Source organism: Spermophilus citellus (assembly GCF_964194105.1).
Source record: "Spermophilus citellus genome assembly, chromosome: 7".
Lineage (NCBI taxonomy): Eukaryota > Metazoa > Chordata > Mammalia > Rodentia > Sciuridae > Spermophilus > Spermophilus citellus.
The window spans coordinates 113,567,905-113,593,603 of NC_138188.1; the positions used below are offsets into that span (position 1 = coordinate 113,567,905).

The 25,699-nt window shown below is 47.2% G+C and overlaps 2 long non-coding RNA genes across 13 annotated transcripts in view; both read left to right on the forward strand.

The window, feature by feature from the left end:
* Positions 1 to 16,766, forward strand: part of LOC308652638 — a 30,892-nt gene extending 14,126 nt beyond the window's left edge. For all 12 annotated transcript variants that reach the window (XR_014022848.1, XR_014022849.1, XR_014022850.1 and 9 more), the window contains 3 exons: positions 1,351 to 1,455; positions 3,630 to 3,783; positions 16,417 to 16,766. This is a non-coding gene — a long non-coding RNA (uncharacterized lncRNA). The remainder of the gene's footprint in view (positions 1 to 1,350; positions 1,456 to 3,629; positions 3,784 to 16,416) is intronic.
* Positions 1 to 25,699, forward strand: part of LOC308652804 — a 603,613-nt gene that overhangs the window by 223,658 nt on the left and 354,256 nt on the right. The window lies entirely within an intron of this gene.

Here is a 25,699-nt window from a genome sequence, read left to right on the forward strand (position 1 = left end):
TCAGACGTCATAAGTACACACTCCCTAATTCCTAGAGGCACCACCCTCTGGAGATTTCTCCAACCTATTGCCTTCCCTAGGACAAGCAGGAAACAGACTCCAGAAGCTTTGTGAGTCTTTGGAGAGTAAATTTTGTGGATGAAGGTTAGACTGAGATCAGACATGGGCAGAACCTTTCATCAGGAGACCCTGCCCCCTTGGAAGGTTCTCCCAGGATGAGTTGGTTGACTAAGAAGCCTGGGCGTTGGGTATTGCTTTTGGGATGTGGACTTCTGAGCTGTGCCCAGGCCATTGTGAAATATCCTTGGGGATCATTGCCTTTTGGAATTCTATGCATCCTCCCCCTGAACCAACTTATTCTGTAGTTTTCAGTAATGTAGATCAGAAAAAGTTGGATTCAGAGCCTACCCCAAGGAATGACTCTCCATTTGGTCTTGTGGACCTTGATTTTTCTCCTCCAGAGAGGGAAGGAAAGGTGATTGTGGGAGTAAAGTGAATCCCAGTTAGCTCAGACAGCTTTGCCAGGGTTACAGAGCAAGGAGGCTGCAGAATGGAACCAGAACTTGGAAGCCTGCTGACCCCTGCCACATGACTAGGTTGGAAAAGACCCAAAAAGACATTGAGTCCTTGCATGGCCACCCAGAGGTGAAGATCACAATCCAGGCCAAGGGCCTAGGGCTGAATCTGAAAGATGCCTCTGGCCAGGAAATGCAGTGTAGGCGCAGAGAGGAGGTTGAAGGAAAGGAGAGTCTGTACGGTTGGTTGAAAAGGGAGACCAGAAAGCATGGCAGCCCACCTTCCTGGCCACTCTACCCTGAGAACATGAGACTGTGCAGAAAGCTTTGGGTTGGAAATCAGAGAAGAACCGAGGTTCTGGTCCTGTCTCTGCCATAGGCTCATTGTGTGCACCCCTGACAAAGTTGTCTCTGCCATTTCTCTGGGGCCAGCTTCCCCATTGTTGATCTAATGGTTTACAAGCCACAACCTGTGGGGCTTCCTCCAGGGACTGTAGCTCTAGGGCCTACAGGTGATACTGAACAGGTGAGTCTTTCTCAAGCCCTATAATTCTTCTTCTAGAACCATTTGGCTTTGCCTGTTCAGACATTGCATAACCTCATAAGATTTTGGTCAAAGAAAGTGCCCCATTGATTTTTTTTTCTGTTGAGTTAAAACAAAACAAAACAAACAACCCCCCCACCCCACCCCCCAAAAAAAACACCTGAACTAAGATGTTTTCAAATTCTCTCCATCTTGAGAATCTTGCAGTTCTCCATGTGGCTTTTGGACTTTGTCTCCTCTACTGTGTAACATGTTGCTCTTTAGTCACTGTGTTGGTTTTTCTCTTCCCAGGGGATCCTTGCAACATGATACCATATGAGTCTATGAGACCTCTTGCAAAGGATGTCTGGGACAGGGTGCCTGGCCCTCAGACTGTTCATCACCTACCTGACACAGGTGAACAAAGAATTTCTAATATTCTTTATCGGTAACAGGGACCTCCACTTGTCTCTCTCACCTACAGTCAGCACATCTGGGTACTCAGTAGTAGGTGCTTAGTAAATATTGATGAAGGAATAGCTTGCTCCCTTTGTAGGAAGAATCACTGATGTACTGATACCTTTGCTGATGCAAAAAAAGTTTCCCAGGGTTGGCAGGACCAAAGTGGAGCTGTGGGTCCTTTGTTCCCTTTTATCTGATTCTAGCTATTAGAGGTTGTCACATGTTATGGGCCCTGCTGACACCTTGAGTTTGGAATTCTGGCCTACAGAACCCTGAGAAAATATATTTCTGTTGTTTTAATCTACCTGTTTGTGGTACTTTGTTAGGGGGCACCCTAGGAAACCATTTCAACCCCCACCTCAATACTGTGCTTAAAGAGGAAATCTATAATCATTTTTTTCCTTGAACTTCTATGAAATGTTCTGAAGAAAATGTGTTTGGTTAGAACTTACTTTTTGGAAATATTAATCATAGTGTCCTTTCAAATATTTACTTTTTTTGAAGTGTTAATTAAAGTGTCATCAAATATTTCATGTAGTTTAAAACTATGTTTTTGCATGTTGGGTCATATGTGTGGCATACATTAAGCAGCAAAATAAACAAAAGAAGCAATAAAAACAATATCCCTCCCCAAACAGAATTTTTTTTTTTCTACAGACTCCTCTCCCCCAGGTTTTTGTGCTTTTTTTTTCTGATTCTGGGCTCCCCCCTACCCCCACCCTAGACAAACATTCTGTCATCCAGCTGTCCCCCAGCCCTCCCACAATCTCTTTAAAAGTAAGTTTGCTGAGAACTGGCTGCTTTCTTTGGCCTGAAAGTCGAATGCATGTCAAGTCTGGGGGATTTTGGCCTTCCCCTCTAGGAGCCAGGTACGATTGTTTGGATTAAATGGAGTGCAGAATCATTTTCAGCTCTCGGCAGACAGGATGCCGCTTGCCTCTGAATCTTTCTTGTGTGTTGCTCCATGGACCCAACTTCTGGGGAGGTTTGCAGCTGGAGCCTCCCCTTGGGTGCCCTTGAGCAAACCCACAGTCTGGCGGATGAGAAGTGTAGCCCTCCCCCTCCATCCCCCTGGAGATGCAGGAATTCGTGGGACTCACCTCGTTTCTGGTTATTAAATAACTGGCAGGGCATCAAATGTCAGGGCTGAGAAAACAGAAGGGCCTACCTGTTAGACCAAATGACCTCATAGCCTGGACTGTTCTCATGGTGTCACCTTGCACTGTCTGTCAGTGACTCTTTCACTACAAGACTTACATCATACTGTTCCAAACACCTAACCTGCTCCTGTCACTATGCTTACAACACTGCAAATGACAGTGGCTTAAGGCTGTGATTAAGCCTGGGGGGGGGGGGAGGAGATGGAATGAGTCCCTTTTTGCAGCCTTAAATATGGAGGATGTGAATGGGAGCAGTGAAGTGGTGACCATGTTAGAATTCCAAAGTCCCCACAAACCTCCCTACCTGGGCTTCAAGTCCCAGGCTTCCCTGCACAGCAGGTGGAAAAGAGAAAGCCATCTGCCCTCTCCTCCCCAAGACCTCGCCTGGGACCCAGGGATTTCTTGCAGGGAAAGGCAGGTTCTGGCACCTTCCTCTAACAGAGCAGCCACAATTACAGATGTCTGGTTGGAAAATGATCTTCTCTGGGCTTTAGTGGGTGACTGGAGTCCCCCCCCCCCACCCCTCATTGGAACTACTTTTCACTGCTGGGCTGGGTTCCCAGGCAAAGATTATGCAAGACTCCCACCAAAAACAAGAAGAATGGAACAATCTTGAATAGCAAGTTATAGTTCTTCAAGTTAGAGGTGGAAGAATTGAGGGGAGACTGAAAGCTGCCTTTGATTAAATAACAAACTCTTTCTCCCCCTCCCTCCCTCCCTTTCTTTTTTCCTTCTATCCTCAGTAATGGAAATGGAACCCCAGGGCCTCATATATACTAGGTAAACCCCCTATCCCTGAGCCATACCCCAGCCCTAAATAACAATACTTTGCCCTTCATTTTTATTTCAAGTTATTACAGAAACTGGCCATGTAAAAACACTGCATATTCTACTAAGCCATCACTGAGGACTCCGTCAATTATGTTACTCAATGACCCTGTGTCAGAACTTATTTCTCTTTCACTTTAGCCACGTTTTCATAATGACACCTTGCCATCAGGAAGCTCACCTGTGCTTGCTGGCAGTGAGGAACTCTACAGTCACTTTTCCTCCTTGGGGTGATTGACAGTAGTTCAAGACCATGGTCCAAGTGCACTTCACATAGAGAATGATGAATGATGAGGTAAGAGCTTCTGTTGGGGAAGGGGTGGGACCACTGATTCCTTTCTTAATCTGGACTTTGGGGTCTGTATGATCCACCAGGTAGGCTTTGAATCCACTTATTCAATCTACTGCAAAGATCATGCACCTGTTTCTAGAAACCTGGGAAGCAGCAGAACAGGCACCGTCCTGATTGTAGAAGTGGGGAGTAGGTGTCAATGATGGTGACTCCCTAGCTGTGGCTGATCATGGAAGTCCAGGAGGGGCCAGAAAACAGGAAACAGCTCTGCTCTGAACAGACTGAGGGAGCAAAAAGCAGTGACCCTGTCATAGTGCTCCAGGCAAATGTGACACACACCCCCATTATCTGCTCTTCTCCCCCAGGGGAGGAGATGGGAAAGATTCTCTCTAATCCATGCCCACGTGCACTCAGGAGTGCAAGTTTCCCCTCTGCAGAAATGCGAGGAGACGTGAGGACTATCCATTAAAGGCACTGAACTACAACAGCCAGCTTAAACTGGACCCTAAACCTCTCCCTTTTCTCCCTACTATGGACTGAATTGTGTTCTCATGCCCCTCAGATGTACATGTTGAAGGCTTAGCCCTCAGTGGGAGGGATTTGGAGAAGGAGTCTTTGGAAGGATCAGGGTTAGATGATGCATGAGGATGGAGCCCTCATGCTGGATAGCTGCTTTTACTAGAAGAGACACCAGACAGCTGTGTGTGTACACACCATGTGGGGACACAGCAAGATGACATCCCCCTGCAAGCCAGCGGGAACACTCTCACCAAAAAGTGGCCTGATCTCAGACTTCCAGCCTCTAGAACCATGAGAAATTTGTTGTTTAAACTGCCCAGGCCACCACTTTGTCATGGCAGTCTAAGCAAACTGGTATACTCCTCGGTGATGTTCTTGGTTTCTTCCCTCCAGTTTTGTTTTATTTATTTATGTGGGATTGAACCCAGGGGTGCTTTACCACTGAGCTACATCCTAGCCTTTTAAAAATTTTTTTAGTTTGAGACAGCATTTCCCTAAGTTGCTGAGGCTGGCTTTGAACTTGCAATCCTCCTGCCTCAGCTTGACTTGTGGGGGTTATTAGTGTGCATCACCATACCCAGCTCTTCGTTTTCATCTTAAGCTTTGAAAATCATGTTTCTTTTCTCCTCCCTTCATTCTTCCCTCCTTTTCTCCTTTTTTTTTTGGGGGGGGGGGGTTGTGTGTGGGGGGGGTTCCCAGAGATTAAACCTAGGAATGCTCTACCATTGAGCTACATCCTCAGCCCTTTTTATTTTATTTCTGAATCAGGTTCTCCCTAAGTTGCCAAGGGTGGTCTTAAACTTGTAATCTTTCTGCTTCAGCCTCCTGAGTTGCTAGGATTACCAGCATGTGCCACCAAGCTTGGCACAGTTTCTTTTCCTGTGCTGGGACTGAACCTGGGGACTTGCATATGCTAGGCAAGTGCTTATCCACTGAGCCACATCCCCAGCTCCTGGCATAATTTCTTTTTAAATTATAAACTACAGTTTTGTGCCATATTATTTGCAAGCAAATGAGCGTGGGCTTGGAGTTCGAAGGATAATGTGCACAGGCACAGAGAACAAGCACATGCTTTACGAGTGAGGCCTTAAAGCTAGATTGGATGGGTTTGGAGTGGGGTTTGGTAGGACAAGGCCAAGGGCAAGGTAAGGTGAGCTAGGAGGCCAAAGGGAGCACTGAAGGTGGGAATAGTCATGAGTAAATATGAATAACTATCATTCCTTTAGCCCTTTACAGTTTGCAGAGTAACTCACAATCATTACACCCCTTAATCCTCACCCTGTCAAAAGGGGGATCTGAGACTCATACCTGGGCTTTTTGGCTCCAAGTTTCATCTTCACCCCCAGCCCCCTATTCTACACTGTCTGAACTGCCTGGGGAGATCAACTTGACGAATGGGGAGGAAGGCTGTTCCCTGAGAGCAGTGAGAAATGTAGTGTTAAGCTAAGGCCTGGCCAGACTGAGGATCCAGGCACTATGAATTTCATGTGGAAGTAAATAGGAGTCATCAAAGGGTTTTAAGTGGTGAGATCCATCCTACTGAAAGCTAGGTGGAAAGGGGGGAGATAGGAGTAGTGTGGGGGTTTCTAGAGGGAGCCTGGGTCTCTAATTTGTGTTGTTAGTACCCAGGATATTATTGGCTTCTTTCTTGGGACTCATCACCACACCACTGGAGTTGAAATTGGAATTGGAAGGCAAAATTGAACTATTCTGTTCCTTTCATTCACTATATTTATTAATGGGCCAGTGTCTTGAGAGTAAGTTCATATTCATTTCAGCATTTTTGCTCTACCTGCCTCTCAGGAGACCTCCCTGCTCTTTCTACAAACAAACAAACAAACAAAAAATTGTGCTTAAGTCTATGCTCTAACCTGACTTACAGTTGGGGCAAACATCAACTTGACTTTTATTATATTTACTGAATATTTACCAAGAGTTCCCGGTGTGCCTGGCACTGTGCAAAGATCCTCTATTGGAGAAACAGGAAAAGAAGGGATACAGGACAGATTGTTAGAGTACTCAAGGACTGTGGTCAGCAGGGGCCTGGGCATGAGGGCTGTGGGTGGTGGGAAAGGAGACAAGGACCCAAAGAATGCAGGAGAGGGTTAGGTGGGGTCTACCTGCAACAGTGAGGGTTCCTCCCCTCTGAGGTTGGCTTTGCCATGTGATCAAAGGGTGACCTGGAGGCCACTCAAACCCTCAGCCCCATGGGTCTTTCTCTTCTGCTCTGGCCAGCTAATCTTCCTACAGGGACTGCCCTAGCAGGGTCTGTCTGCTCCCCTCCCACCCTCATGGTGTTCCCCTGGGACTGCAGTGGGGAGCCCCACCCTCCATGAGGGAAGTCTGTGCTGTGAGGTGCAACAGGACACCTGGGGCCGGTGACAATGACTCACTGTATGCCCTTAGGCAAGTTATTTCACCTCTTTGGTTCCTTCCTCTTTCAGAATTGGAGCAGCTCCCTGTAGCTATAAAGGTTTGGTGGTGATTACTAAAGAATTGCAGTGTGTGTGTGTGTGTGTGTGTGTGTGTGTGTGTGTGTGTGTTGTGAGACTTGCTGTTTAATAGGGTGCTAAGACAGCGGGGAGGCTGTCCTTCCCACCCCTCAGCCCCACACGTGTGGCTCTCATTACTGTCAGGAGGCGTTAATTCGGCCCCATGGAGAAGAGAACAGACCCCTTAATTAGGCACTGTTCCCACATCCAGAGAGGGAGCAGCCTGGGCCTGGCTGCCCTGGCCTTGCAGGGAGTCCAGCCTGCAAGGCGGAGGGGCCTGGGAGGGGGAGGCTGCGGCCAGGGCATCTGAAGGGCTCAGCAGGTTTACACTTCGCTGACCTGATGGATGAATGGGGCCCTGTCCACCCACATGGGGGCCTGGAATCTTCAATTATGGCAATTACATCAACAGGTCGGAAGGGCAGCACTTTCCACTAAGAGGTTCAGGGCTTAAAAGAAAAATCCTAAAGCCACTGTTCCCCCCTCTTCTTTTAAAGGGACTGGGCTGATGAAAGAAGACCCCCATCTCCAGTCTAATTGGGCCATGGATAGAAAACAAAGATGTGGCAAGTTTTTGCGTAAAATGGGGCTGGCACGTGCTTGGTGCCTCTTCACTTCTGACTCAGTTCGCACTCAATTTTGTTTTATGGTCCCTGGTGCATGTGTACCACCCCATGGCCTTTCTTAGGACGGACAGGGCCTGGTGCCTTCATCTCTGAGTTCCCCCAGCATGCAGAGCAATAGGTGGCAATCAAGATGGTGCTGCACTGGTGTCAGAAAGATAGGATCCTTAGAAAAGTCAGTGTGTCTGACTCTGAGTTTGCACATCTGTACAATGGCAAAATGCCATCCATCTATCCTCAGAGGCTCTAGGTGCTACCACACTCTCAGACCGATGGAGTATTTTCTTTCTCTCAGCCACCCTGTTAGGTAGCTAAGACTTAAAATGTGGCCCTTGCACCAGTGTCATGGGTGTCATCTGGGAATTTGCTAGAAATGTAGACTCTTAGGCCCCACTCCAGACCACTCCAGACCAACCAAAGGAAGATCTGCTTTTTACCAAGATCCTCAGGAAAAGTGTGTACACATCAAAGTCTGAGAAGCACTTTTCTGGGCAGAATCTCATGAACATTAAATGTGAGTGAGTAAATGAGAGTGAGCCTGTGACGGTGTTCTCTTCTGGGAAAGGATAGGACTCTTTACCTGAGGGCTACAGGAAGGCTTGAGTGAAGAAGCTGTATATACCTGACAAGGTCTTTGACAGTCACTCACTGATTCCTTCAGTGAACATTCCTTGAGCAACTACTATAAAGCAGGTTTGGCGCTTGTGCAAAATATGTTCTCTGCTTCGATATTTAAAAGAACTGAGTAAAACACGTTGAATACTGTTAAATAGTTAGTACAGAGGGTGATAAGGGAACGAATAACTAGTTCTGACTAAAGTTCAGGGCTGGGTAGGTTAGGGGAGGCTTCTTTACGGTGGTGGCATTGAGCTTCTGCTGGAATGAATGAGGCAGAGATCCTTCTGGGCAGAGGGCAATATAAACAAGGGCTCTGAGCCATGAATGGGCATGGGGGATTTGAAAGCGACTGTTAATCCCCAAACAAGAACCAGAACCAATAAAGTGATAGATAGTGTATTGGGGGATGGAATCCTGATCTGACGGGTAGGTACTGACGAGAGAGGTGTTCGTATTCAGCCTGGAAAGTATTGTTGTGCCTACAGTGTCGATTACCTAAGAGGAAGGCACTGTAATTTTTCCTTTTTATTCCTCGCATACTCTAACTGATGAGGTTTGTTGCCAGCATCGATGTTCTACTTCCTACGATTTTAACCTAACACTGAGTAGCAGTGTTTCGGTAAGGACGAGAATAGGTTTCCCGATGTCATTTGCATGTATGACCTCACTGGAAAGGCAAGGGGGCACCTTCCATAACTGAGAATTTCTATGTCAGCATGTTTCGCAAATGGCCACAGCTATCACCCAGCACCACCTGAGAGATGTCACTGCCCTCCTTCCCAACTGCAGTGAGGCATGTGGCTCTCAGCTGGAGAGCACAGGACAGAAGTAGAAATACCATGGAGGCCCCAGAGAACAGAAACTCTGATGTACCCAAGAAAGGGCTTCCATCCTAGACCAGCCGAGAGTGGGGGGCCCTGTCTCTCGGAAAACCACTGTGATGTGGAGTCTCTGCCTGGTCACAACCAGTGAAACCTGGAGTGAGAGGGGGTGACACCAATGTGATCACATGCAGAGGCCAAATCACTTCCTGAAGTGGATGCCTGGGCTGCATGGGGTATAAACTGAGTTCTTCTGTGAGTAGGAGACCTTTAGCCTGGCCAGAGGGGTGAGCTCCTGCCCGCGTCTCTGGTTGTGAGGGCACTTAGGCTGCCCTTCTGCGAGCTTGCGGTGGTAAGGGCAAAGCACCCTGCACTGGGCCCCTCTCGGTGTGAAAGGACAGCAGTGCCCCAGACACTCAGGCTCCTTTTGCTCACAGGCTGAAGGCAAGGACTTTGTCTGCTTATATTGAACAGCACCCTTAGGTGCTATGTTAATATTTAACCCAACTTGCAAATAAGGGTTATCTGTTTGTTTCTGGCAAGGACATTGGGGCAAATGGCTTTCTGCACCACTGCCCTCAGTATTTGTGCTCATTCTCTTTGGGCAAGGGAAAAAAATGACGCCTAATCATGGGTCCTTTTCAGTTCTCTATTGATATAGGTAGCCAATGCTTAAAAAATTGGTCCCAGCAGATTGTTGCTGTGGGCAGATCTTTACTATGAGCAGCATGGTGCAGTAGACAGGCTGAGATTTGCAGCCAGGTGGTACTGGATCCAGGTCTGGGCTCCTCCTCGTACTCATTATGACACCTCTTAGAACCTTGATTTCCCCATGAGGACTGCAGGAGTGAACTGCCTTCTTGCTTGTCACGAGGACTCAAGGAGACAGTGCAGCAGCAGCTCCCCAGGCTAATGTGTTAGCTCTGAATCTGGAGGTGACACAGCTCTGGAGATGGAGAATTGAAAGGCTTTCAGTTCGTGAAAACCATGTCAGGATTAGAACAGGAGGCAAGCACAGGAACTGAGTGCGAACCCCTTCATCAGCCAGAAAAGGAAACTGCAGCCAGGAGCACCCCACCCTCCTGGGGCCCAGTGGCCACCACACCCGTCCTTAGACCCATGTGAGTGCTGCAGAACTGGGTGTCTCGGCTCTCAGGTTTCCTGGACCCTCCCTCACCACTCCTCCCACCACCTGGTCTGGTGTTTCCTCTCCTTGCTCTGTTTTGCCTTGCTTTTGGGATTAGGCCCTTGCAAGTCCCAGCTACAGCCTGGAGTCCCCTTAGTAAGGACTTCGGTTACAGCCAGTGCATTGTTTCTGACTACTTGGCAAGTACCTCCTTTTCCAGTAGGGCAGATATTCATGTCAAAAAAAATGTTTTTCTTCTCCCCCTTTGTTAGTTTTTGGGCTAGCATGCCCCACCCTTCTTTTTTTAAGTTTTTTTTTTTTTTTTTTTTTTAACAGCTGGGAGCAGTATTTGAAGATTTTGGGTACACATGCCATGAGTCTGCTTCATTGAAGAGTAGGGATCAGCGGGAGGAAGAAGGATATCTTAAAAGTGATGTACAGCTGGGTGTGGTAGTGCATTCCTGTAATTCCAGTGACTTGGGAGGCTGAGGCAGGAGGATCACAAGTTCAAAGCCAGCCTTAGCAACTTATTGAGACCCTAAGCTACTCAGTGAGACCTTGTCTTAAAATTAAAAAGAAAAAAAAAGTGATGTTAAGACATCAAAAAGAACTCAAAGATTTCTGCAGTGGGTGATCTCCGTGACGAACTCTGTCTCCTTTAGATGCTACGCAGTGCCTTGAAAACTCTACCTGCCTGAGCTGAGCCTCAGTTTCCTTTTCTGTAACGTGAGGGTAGCAATGATTTCAATCCAGGTGACTTCAATTTGTTTTCTGGACCACAGCAGACCCTGGATGTGGGTGTCCTTGCTAAGCTACAACCCTGTGCCCTGTGGAGGGGTTGCCAGTATCAACTCGGGTTTATTCCAGGCCTGAGATCTGTCTATCTTCAACTGGACCAGTCCTGGCTGTACTAAGCAGCCCCCTGGAAACAAGTTGCATGGACTCCCCTCTCCCCAACCCCTTCTGCCTGTCAGATTGTGCTTTGTGGGTAGCACAGAGGCTCCAGGTACTTTTCTGGAAGACTCTCTCCCTAGATGGGATCTCCTAGGATAAACACATCTGAACCAAGAGCCCCAACTACCATCAGCCCTCTGTTAGGGGTCCAGGTTGGTGTCCAGGAAGATATGTGGGGCTCGAACCAGTGGCATCGCATCCCTGGATAAGTAGGGAAGGAAACATTCCTAACAGGAGTACCCAGCTACCAGTGGCATCTGCATAAGTTATTGTCATTCACCATAAAGGAATCAAGATAGTTGTCACAGACTTTTCTTAGCTCCCATTTGGAATACTTACTAGTTCCTTCACTGGGTATTTGTTCTAATGTTTGCACATTTCTTCAATCATGGCATTTTTATCAGTGACTTACTATGTGTCAGAGCAATGCTAAGGGCTCTGCATTACATAGACATACATTATGTCTCGTTTTAGTCAGGATAGGCTAGGTGATGCCCTGATAACAAATGGCCCCACATCTCAGTGGCTCTAAGCAACAAACAGCCATTTCTCACTGACATGATGCCCTCAGTACAGCTCTTCAGGGAAGGGACCTTCAATCCAAGGAGTGCTCTGTCATCATTCCAACAGCAGACTGTGGGATCTGCTGCATGGGGCGAGTGTGTAAATTGTGCACCATTCAGGAACACTCTGCCTGGAAGGGACACCCTTCATGTTGCTCATGCTTCAATGGCTAGAGGGTGTTACATTGCCACCTCTACCCTCTGGCAAGAGTAGGACAGTGGACTCCTTCCCTGAGCCTTTAGGAAAGGAAACAGGTATATAATATGTGGATCTCTGTGCAAAAAACCAGCAATGTAGTCATTTTTCTATTTTACACAAGAAGAAACAGAGGCTGAGCAGCTTCATTTACTTAGTTTGTAGGGGGAGAGGTGGGATTTAAACTGGGGAAGGCTGACTGCAAAGCCTTTGCTGTTTCCTGTGTATCACTCCCTGTGGTGCATGCGAGATGGCTGTGTCACAAGGTAGGAAGCTACAGCCTGGCAGTCAGAGGATGGGTAATGGGCTGTGAACTGTCAGAGGAAGGAGACATCACATCCAGTTGGAGAAATCCAGGTGGCCTTCAATGAGGAGGTGGCACTTGCCTCTAGATGGTGGATAGGTCAGATTTGGATGTTTAGAGATATTTATTCTTTCAGTTAGTCAGTTATTCCTCTGGGTCTCTTGTGCCTGGAGAACCAACTGTTTAGAAATCATTTAGTCACACTGCACCCTCACTAGAGAGGTCTGGTGTAATGAGGGTGGGTGGGAGCCAGTTCTGAACAGTGTTTGACCAAGGAGTGTTCCTGGAGTGGGCCCTGGGGAGAAATTTGATGCAGTAGGCAATTAGGAACTGAATTTTATTGCAGATTTTGTGTACCCTTCCTCCTTCGGGTTCCCTCCTTCCTCCTCCCCTTTCCCTTTCCTTTCCTGGCCACCTCCCCTCCCCCTTCCCTCAGTGCCCGCTGTCTGGGCTGGTGCTGAGGGCTGGGAAAGGGGAGGAGGCAGACACAGCTCGGCCTCCCTGGGGGTCTCCCAGCATAAGGATGGGAGGGATCATGTTGCAGGGCCCCAGGGTCCCAGTGTTTGCCTAGAAACTCAAGAAGGAACCTCCAGTGTGAGGCAGAGTGACCCCTCAGAGGGGTGTGGGTAACTGGAGTCAAAGAAAATAAGCCAGCCACGGGGAGCAGGCAGGACGCCTGCAGGCAGCCAGGGCGGCCAGGCCTGCTGCGGAGAGGGGCGCGGGGCCTCTGCTCCGAGGGCTCCAGGCCCTGCGGGCTGGGGCAGCTGGTCCCTCGGGCTCACCCAGCCGCCTGCACCTGGCCTGGCGCACAGCTGTGCTCCAGCGAGCTGCCCCACCAGCAGCCAGTTTCCGTCAGAGCAGCGACAGCAGAAGTTGGCGCTTCGCTGATTTTCCGGCTTCTCCTCCCCCACTCAGTGAGAACTTGAGGTTAGGGGACAGACCCTGCCAGCTCCCGGAGGGTGTGGATGAACCGAGGACTGAGAGGAGCTGGGATCCACGCTCACATGAGGCTGAGGCTCCGCCATACACCTTGTCCTTCCAACTTCTCAGGCTGCAGCAAAGGGCCTGAGGTCTCTTCTTGGAGGAACTGTTGTGTTTTCCTGGGGCTCCAGAGAGGAGCGCCACTGTGTCTGTGTTCTACAGAATGTCCCCTCTTTCCTTCTATAGCATCAAAGGATCTCAGTGCTGGAAGGGATGGGGGTGGTTTACCAAGGCCAATGGTTGCTAGACCTACTGATGGTCACCTGGGAAGCTTTTAAAAAGGTTCATTCCCAGGATTTGAGCCCAGAAGTTCTGACTTGGCGGCAGGTTCCCTGGGGCCACACCCAGAGTGTCTCAGTGACTTGTGCTTGGCCACCACCCTTTCTCCTGTGAATTGATCGTTCTCATTAAGGGGACAGCTCTCAACACCTGCTGGGAGGACCAGGCTTGGTTTATTGCACTCTGTAAGCACTTGCCAGTTCCCTGGGCACCAGTCACCCCAAACCCTACACCCAGCCAGGCGTGGATTTCTGCACCAGTTATGTCCCATTTGATCCAGGAAAGGAGACTTTCCCCAGGTGGGTGACCAAGGTGTTTGTAGGCCATAGCGGAGAGGAGAGCCCGGGAGCCAGAAACATGGTTCCCAGCGCTCCAGATGCCTCTGCTTGACAGACAGGAAGGGCTGCAGGGAAGCGTGGGCCATCCCTCCCCCAATATAAGAGCCACCATTATAATGGGGGATGGATTGTTACACACACACACACACTCCAGACACTGTCTTCTGGATCTACACCCAGAGTATCTCTATAGAAAAACACTTTCATCTTCATTTCTGAATTTCAAGAAAAGCTTCACAAAAAGTGATGGCTTTGCTCCAGGTGTGGACTCTACTCCTATAGCATCTCATGGGCTTGTTTTTGTATTACCAGGGAGGCAGAGGGTGCAGGGTGGACCTTCTCCTGAACTCACAGAGCACATTGAGCTCAGAGGGCCTGTGGTTCTGAGTTTCTGGTGGTAAAGAGCTAGGATATGTGGACTGTGTCCTCACATTGTGCAGATGAAAGTCATGCATATGTGTCCAAGTGTTCACATATGTACAATATATTGTGTGTGTACATACACACAGCTGGCCCTCCATATCCGTGTGTTCTTCATCCAGGGTTTTAACATGGATTTTAAAAAAATCAAGAAATGCATTTGTATTGAACGTGTAAAGACATTTTTTTCTGTCATTTCCTCCTAAACACGATAGTATAAAAGTGTTTATGTAACATTCACATCTTATTAGGTACTAGAGATGGTTTAAACTATATGGAGGGTATGTGAAAGTTATATACAAATACTACGCAATTCTATCTATCTATCTATCTATCTATCTATCTATCTATCTATCTATCTATCATCTAGCTTTTGAAATAGGATATTGCTATGTTGCCTAGGACAGTCTTGAGCTTCAGAGCTCAAGCCATCCTCCTATCTCAGTCTTCTGAGTAGTGGGGACTACAGGCACATGCCACTGCACCTGGCAGCTACTATGCCATTTTATATCTCCTGAAATGATTTTTTTTTTTCCTGGTATGGGGGACCAAACCCAGGGCTTTCCATATGCTAGGCTAGCGCTCTACCATGGAACCACATCCCCACTATATATAAGAGACTTGATCATGCAAGGATTTTGGTACCTGTGGGGGTCCTAGAACTAGTCTTCCCACATATTAAGGATGACTATATATGCAGAGAGGAAGAGAGAGAACACACACAATCGGTGAGGCAAGTAGGGTGAATGCTAACTGTAGTGGTTCATCTGGCTAAAACATATAGATGTTCTTTGTACTGTTTTTATTTTTGTAATGTTTTGCAATTTTAAATTTATTTCTGAATAAAAGTTTTTAAAGGTGTATGTTTTATTCAAAGACAGGGGGCAATCTGAGTCTGTGGGGTACTTGTCCATGGAAGTCTCACTTGTCACATATTATCATCTATGCATTTTATTTTTTATTTTTTAAAAAGGGCTAGTGGTTTCTCAGTGGTACAGAGCCTCTTGATATGTGTGGTGGGGGAGAACTTGGATGTGGCCTCTGGTCTTTTTTTTTTTTTTGTACCAGGGATTGAACCAAGGGGCACTTTACTGCTGAGCTACATCCTCAGCCCTTTTTGTTCTTTATTTTGGCATAGGGTCTCATTAAGTTGTGTAGGGCTTTACTAGTTGCTAAAGCTGACCTCAAACTTGCAATCTTCCTGCCTCAGCCTGCCAAGTTATGGGGATTACAGATGTGTGACACCATGCCGAAACATTTATGTGTTTTAGGATTGACTTAAATGACAGGGCTCATATGCAAACTTCCCTGGCCTCCCAGTTCATGTGCCCTGATTTCATGTATTTTTCCTTCCACTTATTCTGACAGGTGGAAGTGAATTATTTTTAATTTATGTGTTTCTCCTGCTGGACTATAAGTTTCATGTAGACAGGACCTTGTCTGTCTTATTCCTGGATGAATCCCAAGAGCAAAGCACAGCTGGAATATCGTATGGATTCAAGGAACATTTGTTGAAAGAATAACAAAAGAGTGAATGAATGACATTGTGGGCCACAGATGCACAAAGGTAGACACACATGTGCAAACAAGCTTATGTCCTATTTTCTTAGCTCTATTGCTCTGTTCGGCAGTCAGACTGGAGATGCCAGGATTTGGAGGGCAGCTGGCAGGGTGGCATCATGCCTCTGGAAATGAAATCCTGGGAATGAATGACATCCTTTGGGAACAGAGGAGGATGCCCCTTCCCAGCCAGGGCCCCCTTCTCCTCCCGACCTCGAACTCAGAGGCTCTTCCGGGGAAGAAATGATGCTCTTGTGGCAGGTGGCACAGGCATCCCAGAGACAGCGGGCTGTGAGGGGGGCAGGGATGCTGAGTGGAAGCTACTGCCTTTCTGGAAACAAAAGAGCCCTTTAGAGTCACTCGGTGTCATGTCTTCCTGCCCTGGGCTTCTGCCAAGCTTCCCTCTTCCTATTGTGGAGCAGCGGCAACACCACAAATCTGACCTGCATTTGCTCCTGATGCAAAGCCATGGGGCGTGAGGCAAATGGGTGCAGGAGCAAAGGGCGGGGCCGGCCTCATGGCCAAAGTGTGCTCATCAACAGAGAAGTTTTTGTTTTAATCTTTGAAAACCTAATGCATCTACGTATTCAAAATTGAAAAAGCATAAAAACCCCATGCCCTTAAATGCCCCCTGTCCCGCTGCCCTCCATCCATCCAGTTCCCCTGCTGATGTTCTTAGTTTCTTAGGATCCCTTCATGGAGAGTTCAGGTATACATGCAAGAACAGAATTCCATACATGCTGTCAGTCTCTTGCCTTGTTCACTTATTGATAGGCTTTGTCCTTTCTATAAGTGTTTATAAAAAGAATGTCCTTAATTCAGTTTTGCTTTTGTCTTCATAGTATTCCACAGTGTCAATGTCCTAAGGAAAATGCCCTGCACAACTAAGGAGCCAGACCAGCCTCTATCTGCCATGGGCTATGAGGAGCCGTTGGTTCCCCAAGGGTGGTGAAGAGTATTGAGGAGTGTCACAGAGAGACATCGGGAACCCTAGCCCCACACTGTCCATCAGGCACAAGTGCTCTTCAGCATTGAAATATGACTGTCCAAATTGACATGTGTGATAAAGGTAAAATGCAAACTGGATTTTGAAGATTTCACTTACAAATGTAAAGCATCTTATGCATGATTTTTGTATTATTATAAATCAGGACAATGATATTTTTACTATATTGGTTAAATAAAATATATCATGGGAATAAATTCTACTAGCTTTTTTTTCTTTTTCAAAATGTAGCTACTAGAAAATTCTAAATGATGTATGTATGGGGCCAGCATATTTCCACTGGAGCCTGCTTCCCAGAAGACTTAGAGCCCACGACAGAGCTGAGGGTGGGAGGCCCCTGGAGCAGGAGGGGGAAGGCAAAGGAATAAGGAGGGAGCTGCCTGGGCTGGGTCAGGAGTTCTGGTCTCCTCCCATCTCACAGCAACATGCTGGATGATCCCAGGAACCTCCTTAGCCTTGTTTCCTCCTGTGTGCAAATGTCAGGGAGGATCAGAGAAAGTCCACGAGGGCTGGGTTCCTCTGTTCTGTCCACAGCTGGAAAAACTCCTGACCTGGAGTGGGTGCTTGCTGAGTGAATGAATGAATGTAGGAAATAAAAGGGGGAAATTTGAGTTTTTTCTTTCCAGGGAAGTGAAGTGTTAGATTCATGGAAGTATTGGGATTAGAGGCCCCTCAAGATTGTAAAGATACCTCCCTGTATGAAACCAAGAATGAGAATAAAGGATGAAGTGACTGGCGCTGGGCCAGAAGGTATTGATGGCAGAACCAGGGCCACCCCCAGTTTCTCCACTGACACAATCACTGAGAATAAGGGTTGTTAGAAATTCTTATCTGCTCTTGGTACTATCTGCTGCAAACAGGGCCTGGCTGGGGAAGCCTCCTTCCCTTCTGCCCATTTTAGGGTGGATAATGATTCTTCTGTGTGGCCTGAGGCATCAGGTCTGATGAAGAATGGCCCAACAGGAACCCACTCAGACCAAGGCTCAGCATTTTCCAGGACACTCCCTTCAGCACCAGGACCCAGACAGAGGCCCACCATCTCCCCAGACCTCCAGGGCCTGGGACCTCTTCCGCCCTGGCCTAGAGAAGCTGGAGTCCACCCCAGGGGAGGTGGAGAGGAGCCGGTGGCAGGTTGGGCTCAGCAGCTAGCAGTCCCTAAATCATTCATGCTGGGGTGGGGGAGGCTGCGGAGGGGATTTTCATAGATTATATTGAAAGAATTACAATGGCGAGGGAAAAGAGCCTAGTTCCCACAGTGTCCGGTCACTCCTGTGGGGGGCTGTGGGAGCCGGGTCTGGCTGCCTCTTTCTCTCCAGGGCAGCAGCACACAGTTTTTAATAATTAAGTAACTTTAATTGTCCTGGGAAAGCTGAGCTTGCCTTGGGGCACGCTGCACAAACTCATAATTAATGTTACCAAGAGAGATTAGCAAAGGAGAACTGAGAAATGATTCACTTTTTAAAAAGCGCCTTGCTGTTAAGCCTTGTTATCCTTAGTTTAGAACCTCATTTATCTGCTTTGAGGAGAGAGAGGAAGAGAGAGAGAGAGAGGGGGAAAAAAAAAGTACCCAGCTAATGCATGTGAAATTAAAACTCCACGCCTTTGTAATGTGGTTTAGAAAACATCAGACCAGGAAAATGTTACCATTTATTGATCCATTCTGGTGACTGAGGGAAAATTTAAGACAGGAATATAATTAATAAATAATAATAATAATAATACCTTAATAACAACTCATGCTTCTTGATGCCATCTTTGTTGCTTAGAAATTGTCTTAATTTGGGATTTTTAAAAATAATTTTCTCTCTTTTTTTTTTTTGAAAGATGAATCAAATTCTGTGTTATTTTCAATGATTATATATAAATTGATGCTAGGGAAGTGTCTGGCACTTCCAGGTTCAGGGAATACTTGATGAATTCATGAGCACATGGATGAAAGAGGGAAGGACCTCAAAAAGGAAAGATTGTCCTTCTACAGCAATCCATGGATGGGCACCAAAGAGAGCAAAACCAGAAGATTCTGAGGGAGAGGTTTGTGATGGGGAAAGGAGGGTAGACAGAGAAACAGGTGGCAGTGGTGTGTGTGGGTGGGGGGGGAAGGACTTTGGCAGTAATGATAGAGCCAGGGGTGGGAGGAGAGGCCTCGGAAATTAGGAGTGGGGATAAGGGCTAAGATCCTCATGCATAATCAACCATCCATAAGTAGTACACGATTGATTGCCCTAAACTGGTAGGTGTGCTTCCTGATCAAGTCCCCGTGGCTCCACAGCACTGCACTGGTTTTTTTCTTCCATACCAGACCACAAGTGTTGGTGTCCTACATTATGAGTGTCTCCATCTTTGGTAAACCAACGTGGGTGTTTCTTCTGCTTAGTCAGCTGACATTGACTGAATCCCTCTGATGTTCTGGGTGCTGATTTTAATGTGGACATAGATGAAGAGACTGTGGCTCTATACCAGAATATCTGACCCCCCCCCATCTCTGGGCACCTTGGTTTCTTCACGTGTAAGATGGGATGATAGAATGCCACGTGAATGTCCAGGAAGGTGGAAATCCATAGTATGAGTTCCTGAAGTAATTTTTTTTTTTTTTAAAGAGAGAGTGAGAGAGGAGAGAGCGAGAGAGAGAGAGAGAGAGAATTTTTAATATTTATTTTTTTTTTAGTTCTCGGCGGACACAACATCTTTGTTGGTATGTGGTGCTGAGGATCGAACCCGGGCCGCACGCATGCCAGGCGTGCGCGCTACCGCTTGAGCCACATCCCCAGCCCCTGAAGTAATTTTTCCAGAGAACTCCGTGGAGGAATTTTTGGACAGGTGCTTCTTGTCTTTGGGCATTTCCGTGGCCTGGGTCCTACCCAGGGTACTGTTCTCATCCAGGGGCTAGTAGGTGCCCCACCAGGTATTGCTCAGGTGGCTCCTCCTCCTGAATCCTGGGGTGGGGGCTGGGAAGCAGTCTATCCCATGCAATCACCTGGAGGTGCTCAGCCCTTTCCTGAGATTGCTGTTCTGTGGCCTCTCTGTGGAGAGGCTGGTGAGTGGACAGGAGGTGGTGGCCTTCAGCTCAAGGAATGAGTCCTCACAGGATATTCCGTATGAAGAGACGACTCACAGAGACTGCCAGCTGTTGAAGGCACAAAGCCCTTCTCCTCCTGGTGCTTCTCTGTTACCTCAGCCAAGTGTGGAGGTCTGAGCCATGGTGGCCTGGAGTGGGGTGGGGTGGGAAGGTGAGGTATCAAGGATACCCCAGTCCCTGAGCTTTTCCACAGAGAGGCTCCTGAGCACCTGGAAACCAAGACATTGAGGTGACCAATACAGACCCACAGGTGGAGGAGAGGGGGGTTTTGGATTGGTCGGGCTCAGGGGCATGAATCAGATCACTGTCTTCCAAGGGAAGTTGGCTAGGTAGTGGCTATGGTCAGAGAATGCATACTCTGATAATAATTAGTGTTACTAATAATAACATTGGCCCTCCAAACCATTCCGAACACTAGATGTTATGTATATGTCCATGTGTATGAAAGTGTGTGTAAGTCCATGCTCAAAAGGGTAGCAAACAATACATACTGTCTTTAAACCTTGATTTCTTGCTCATAAAACTATATCATGGGGACAGCTCCATATCAGAATATACAAAGTGGTGCCAATGTTTCAATGGTCAACTAGCACTTCATTTTATTTAACCACCGTTTTGGGCAGTACTAATAGACATTGGGGGATTTTATCCTTTGGTCATTCCTGGGTTTCCTTAAAATCTGAGCCTTCACATTATCTGTTAACATATTTGAGTGCAGCAGAAACTTCGGGGGGGACAGATTATTGAGAAATGAATGTTCTACCCTAGGTCTATTACCTGTTTGATTTGCTCATCCCTGCACCTCAGTTTTGTCATCTGTCCAGCAGGGACTTTGGGCTGTATCTGGTATCCCTTGTGCCTTGCAGGATGTCTGTCTCCAGTCCCTTGAGTCTCCCCAAACCCCAGATGCAGCCGAGCGATCACCTCACAGAGGGTCACCCCAGCTGTGTGTGGGTGGGGAGGCAGGCTGGGTGACCTGGTGCACCTCTGCTGTCTCATGATGCAATGGTGAACCCGGGCAAGTTTGGCCTTGCTCTCCTTGGGATCCAGCGTGATTCAGGCCGGTAGCGTGGCTTCCCCACCAGCAAAGGAGCTGCAAGGTAACTTTCCTGGCAAGAGCTCCCAGAATGTCTGATTACTCACCTGTTTTGCAACCGCAGCAAACTCCCAGCAAGAAAAGGAGGCAGCTAGCGTGGCTTCCTTCCTGAATTAATGACTTCAGCCTTACGAATGACTAATCAGTTCACCGGCGGAGCAGAGCTGGGTGGTTGGGTTGGGGTTGGGGGTGGCAGCGAGGTGCCAGGTGTGGGCCATGCTTTCACCCTTTCTGTTCTCTGCTTGAATGCCTTTGGGCCCTAGTGCTCTCTTTTTAGGGGTCAAAACTGAGGCCAGACATCCTTCCTAAACACCAATGGGCACTGTCTCCCAGGGCCTGTCGACTTGGAAATTGTCGCTCTCAGCTGATTGCAAACTTCCTCTCCAACCTTAGCTTCAGTCAGGCAGAGGGAAAGCTAACTACTCAGGGAAAAATCCAAGGTGAGAGGGCTACATAAATTTTATATAATAGATTCTGTTTTGTACCTAAGAGATTTTTGAAATTAACCTTTTCCTGGGAGAAGACTTACAGGCAGTCAGAACTATTTAAAGGAGAAGTTTAAGACCAGAACTATGGATCTGGGACTTCTTCAAGAATGGCAGTGCTACCTTGGCTGGTTTCTTTGCCTCTCTTATTTCGGACAACTCATTTTAGATTCTAAGATGAATGGGGACTGGAAGGAATGCGTCTTATTTAAAGCAAGTTCTCCAATGCAAATCAAAACTACACTGAGATTCCATCTCACTCTAGTCAGAATGGCAATTATTAAGAATACAAGTAACAATAAATGTTGGCAGGGATGTAGGGAAAAGGGTCCACTCATACATTGCTGGTGGGACTGCAAATTGTTGCAACCACTCTGGAAAGCAGTATGGAAATTCCTCAGAAAACTTGGAATGGACCCCATTTGACCCAGTTAAGCCATTCCTCAGCATACACTCAAAGGACTTAAAATCTGCATACTACAGTGACACAGCCACATCAATGTTTACGGCAGCTCAATTCACAATAGCTAAGCTATGGAACCAACCTAGATGCTCTTCAACAGATGAATGAATAAAGAAAATGTGGTACATATATACAAAGGAATATTACTCAGCCACAAAGAAGAATGAAATTATGGCATTTGCTGGTAAATGTGGAGGCTCTCATGCTAAGTGAAATAAGCCAATCCCCCCAAACCAAGGGCCAAGTGTTCTCTCTAATATGTAGATATTGTAATAAGGGGTTGGGGTAGGAGGGAAGAATTGAAGTTCATGGATTAGAGGAATGAAGAGAAGGGAGGGGGGATGGAAATAGGAAAGACAGTAGAATGAATCAGACATAACTTTCCTATGTTCATATATGAATTCACGACAAGTGAGACTCCACATCATGTACAACTGTAAGAATGGGAAGTTATACTGTATGTATGTATAATATGTCAAAATACACTCTACTGTCATGCACATCTAAAAAGAACAAATGAAAAAGAAAAAAAAATATGAAAAGCAAGTTCTCTGGTTTCCCGACATTTTTGCCCTCCGGTTTTCTTCAATGTGCCACTTTCAGGCCTGCCCTGGTCCAGTCCTCTGCCCTTCAGCATGTGTTGGGCAACAACTCCTTGCGATGGCCTTGGGACATGCCTAGGCTGTCACTGACTGGCACAAGTTGCACATGGGCCTCAAGTGTTGGCCTCCCCTGGCCCTGGCTGAGGAGTCCTTCCCTGCTTCTTTGGTCTGGGCACTGGGTCCTGCCATGATTCTCCCTCTGCTTCGCCCTACTGTCCCTGCTCTTCTGAGAAGTGGGCTCTTTCCCTCTGGCTTCAACCCTTTGACTTCATCTTGAAATTTTCTCCCAACTAACACCGATATGTCCCCTCGGTCTATGTCATGCAGGGCTCAGGCCACAAGCAATCTCTGAACACCCTGTGTGTGTTAGGATGTTTGTTCCTAGCCATATGTGCCGGGCCCTGTCTCTGATGATCAGGTTGAACCACCTTCTGGACCCCTCCACGGGAAGCTAACTTAACGGGGGTTCTGTAAAGTTCCCGTTATTCCCTTCACATTTCCTTTCCAGGGTTGTGTGGGCTTACTTTGTCTTCTGAGGTTGCAGGGAATCCCCAAGTAATGCAGGGGTTGTCTCCACCCAGACACTTGGTCATTACGCGATTGGATGGGAGGATGGTTGTTCCCTGGGCAAACCCGCATCGCCCTGAAAATGAGCATCGCCTTTTGCTCCATCTGCGGATCTGAGGCTTAGCCCTCAATCCTCAGCCACTGTCTTGGATAACAGCTCTGTCTTCTTCTTTTTTTTTTTTTTTTTTTTTTTTTTTTTTTTTTTTTAAAGAGAGAGTGAGAGAGGAGAGAGAGAGAGAGAGAGAGAGAGAGAGAGAATTTTTTAATATTTATTTTTAGTTCTCGGCGGACACAACATCTTTGTTGGTATGTGGTGCTGAGGATCGAACCCGGGCCGCACGCATGCCAGGCGAGCGCACTACTGCTTGAGCCACATCCCCAGCACAGCTCTGTCCTCTTTGGAACAATGGCTGCAAAGTTCACCCCATCCAGGGGGTTTATCATTTCCACTCCCATTGAGGATAGAGTTGGTCTTTGTGGAAATCACCTCTCAAGAGAAAAGCTTTAGTAATTTAGGACAAGCCCTACTCCTTGAAACTTCTCTGAAACCGCCCCCACGGGTTCATTTTATCTGCTCATAGCAGGCAAAAGAGGACCTCCTCAGGGAGGCAGATCTCTGGATAGCATGGCTTCCCAAACTCGAGATGAAATTGTTCTTTTCCATATTCAGAGCCTTTTAACATCTGGATAAGCCAAGGTCTTAATGTAAAATGCCCCAAAGAGCAATTCCTGTCTCTCCCTCCCCTGCCAGTGCCTCCAAGCTCTGGCCCCTGGGCCTCTGCCCCTTCCCCCATTTCCTGTCCCCAACCTCTTGGCCTCAAGGGGCACAGCCCTTCCCCTTAGTGCAGAGATAACGCCTTTCCCAGTAACGGAACCAACATGTGCATTTCCTGAGACTAGAGACGAAAGCTAATGAATCGCCCACTTGAAGATCAACAATCTGTTTGACTAGAGATTTTTCTTTTCTGTTCTCCACCCCTTCCCCTTCCCCTTTGGTTTGCTTTTATACCAAGTTGCTGAAATTACAGGGCATGGGTGGTATTTTTCTCTTTAGAAATCTTTTTTTTACAGCCAACTATGTCAGAAATACCTTCATACTTTGGGCTGGATGGGAGGAAAGGAGGGAAAAGGCTTTAATCCCCCCAAGATGAGGCTTTATCTGAAAACAGACATGCAAATGCTGAGCTTGTTAAACCCTCAAATGTTTGCTTTATTCTTGAGAATTATGGCATCCTGCCTGCTGAGCCTAGGACAACTGAGCTGGAGGAGGGAGCCCTGGTAGTCTAGCAGGCACCTCGTGGAAAAGGGCAGCAGAGGCACGTGCCAGATGATGGGGACAGATAGGAACAACTGCCCACAGCACCAGTCCATCCCGTCCTGACCCCTCAGACTCTACCAGATTGGCACGTGCCTTGTAGGAGCTAGAGATGAGGACATAGGAATATCCAGGTGCCAGCTCACAGACATCCCAGGATTGCTCTGTAGGTGGAGGGCACTAGGGCACTAGGGCCAGCTGGCGGAAACTCATCTCTGGTAACCTGAATGTAACAATAGAGACTTCAAGAGAAACTGTCTTGCATGGGCTAGTCATTTGAGGTCTCAGGTGAGTAAGCTCTAGGATTCTCCTCCATCAAGGGACTGTGGGGGTGCAGGAAGGGGGCAGAGTTAGCAAGGGCTTCCTGAGAACCACTAGATAATTACAAAGTATTCCACTGGGTTTTGCTCTTTGGGCCTCCCAAGTCAGTTCAAAGTTTTGTGGGAGAGAGAGAGGAAAACATGCATGCTAAAGGGGGGCAGCCTGGGATAAATGCAAGAAGAGAAGGGCAAGTGCTTGTCCCTCCAAAACAAAACATTTACACAAGATGAGAACATGATTTAAACTATTTTACTGCAACTATACCTCTAGAGAAGAGCATTTTTATAATTAATTAATTAATTAATTAATTAATGTTTCCTACCCCTCAACCCTTTGCCCTGCCTAAGGAAAGGATAGAAATAGGACAAGAGGTGACATGTTCTGAATGACTGGGTGCTTGGATGGGGCATAGGTTTTTACTGTGGCTATAAGGCTGCTAACTCTCCTATGTTTGAATTATTATTGTGAGCACCAAATGAGATAATGGTTATAATCACATGTACACTCTGCACGTTATAAATCAGTAAATACCTTACAATCAGTATTATTTCCTTGATAAGGGCAAGCTTGAGAGCTCGAATGATGTATTTAACTTATTGAGCACCTACTATGTTCCAGGCACTGTCTAAAGACTTAACACATTATACACAACTAGAATTTAAGTTTGATGAGGGTAGGGACTTGACCTTATTACCTGTTGTATTCCCAGGGTTTAGAAAAGTGCCAGTCACAAGGAAGCCACAACATGTATTTTTTAAGGGTCAAAAAAGTGATTTCTAATCCTGACTGGCCCCTGGGGCACTATCCTTGCTACACAGATGAGGTTGTGGAGGCCAGGAAAGGCTGAGTAACCTGCTCCAGGCCTCTCCGCCAGCTATTTAGTGAGCTGGGATTGTAGCTCAACGCCTGTATCTGTGAAATTCAGGCTCTTTCCATGATGCTCAGGCTGGCCTGAGGCTCTACTGGCCTTAGTTATCCTCAACAAAGCAGACGGCCATGCTGAGAGGCTGTAGGATCATGGACAGGCAGATAGTCACTTAAAGCTGCAAGGACGCTCTAGAAAGTCAGCTTCAAATGCTGAGGTCAAAGCTGAGTATAAATGCTGAGGTCTTGTTTTGGGAGAAGGCAGAACAGCGTCTGTACTAAGCAGAACAATGGCACTCAAAGCTGCTACATTGTGATCCCTAGAACCTG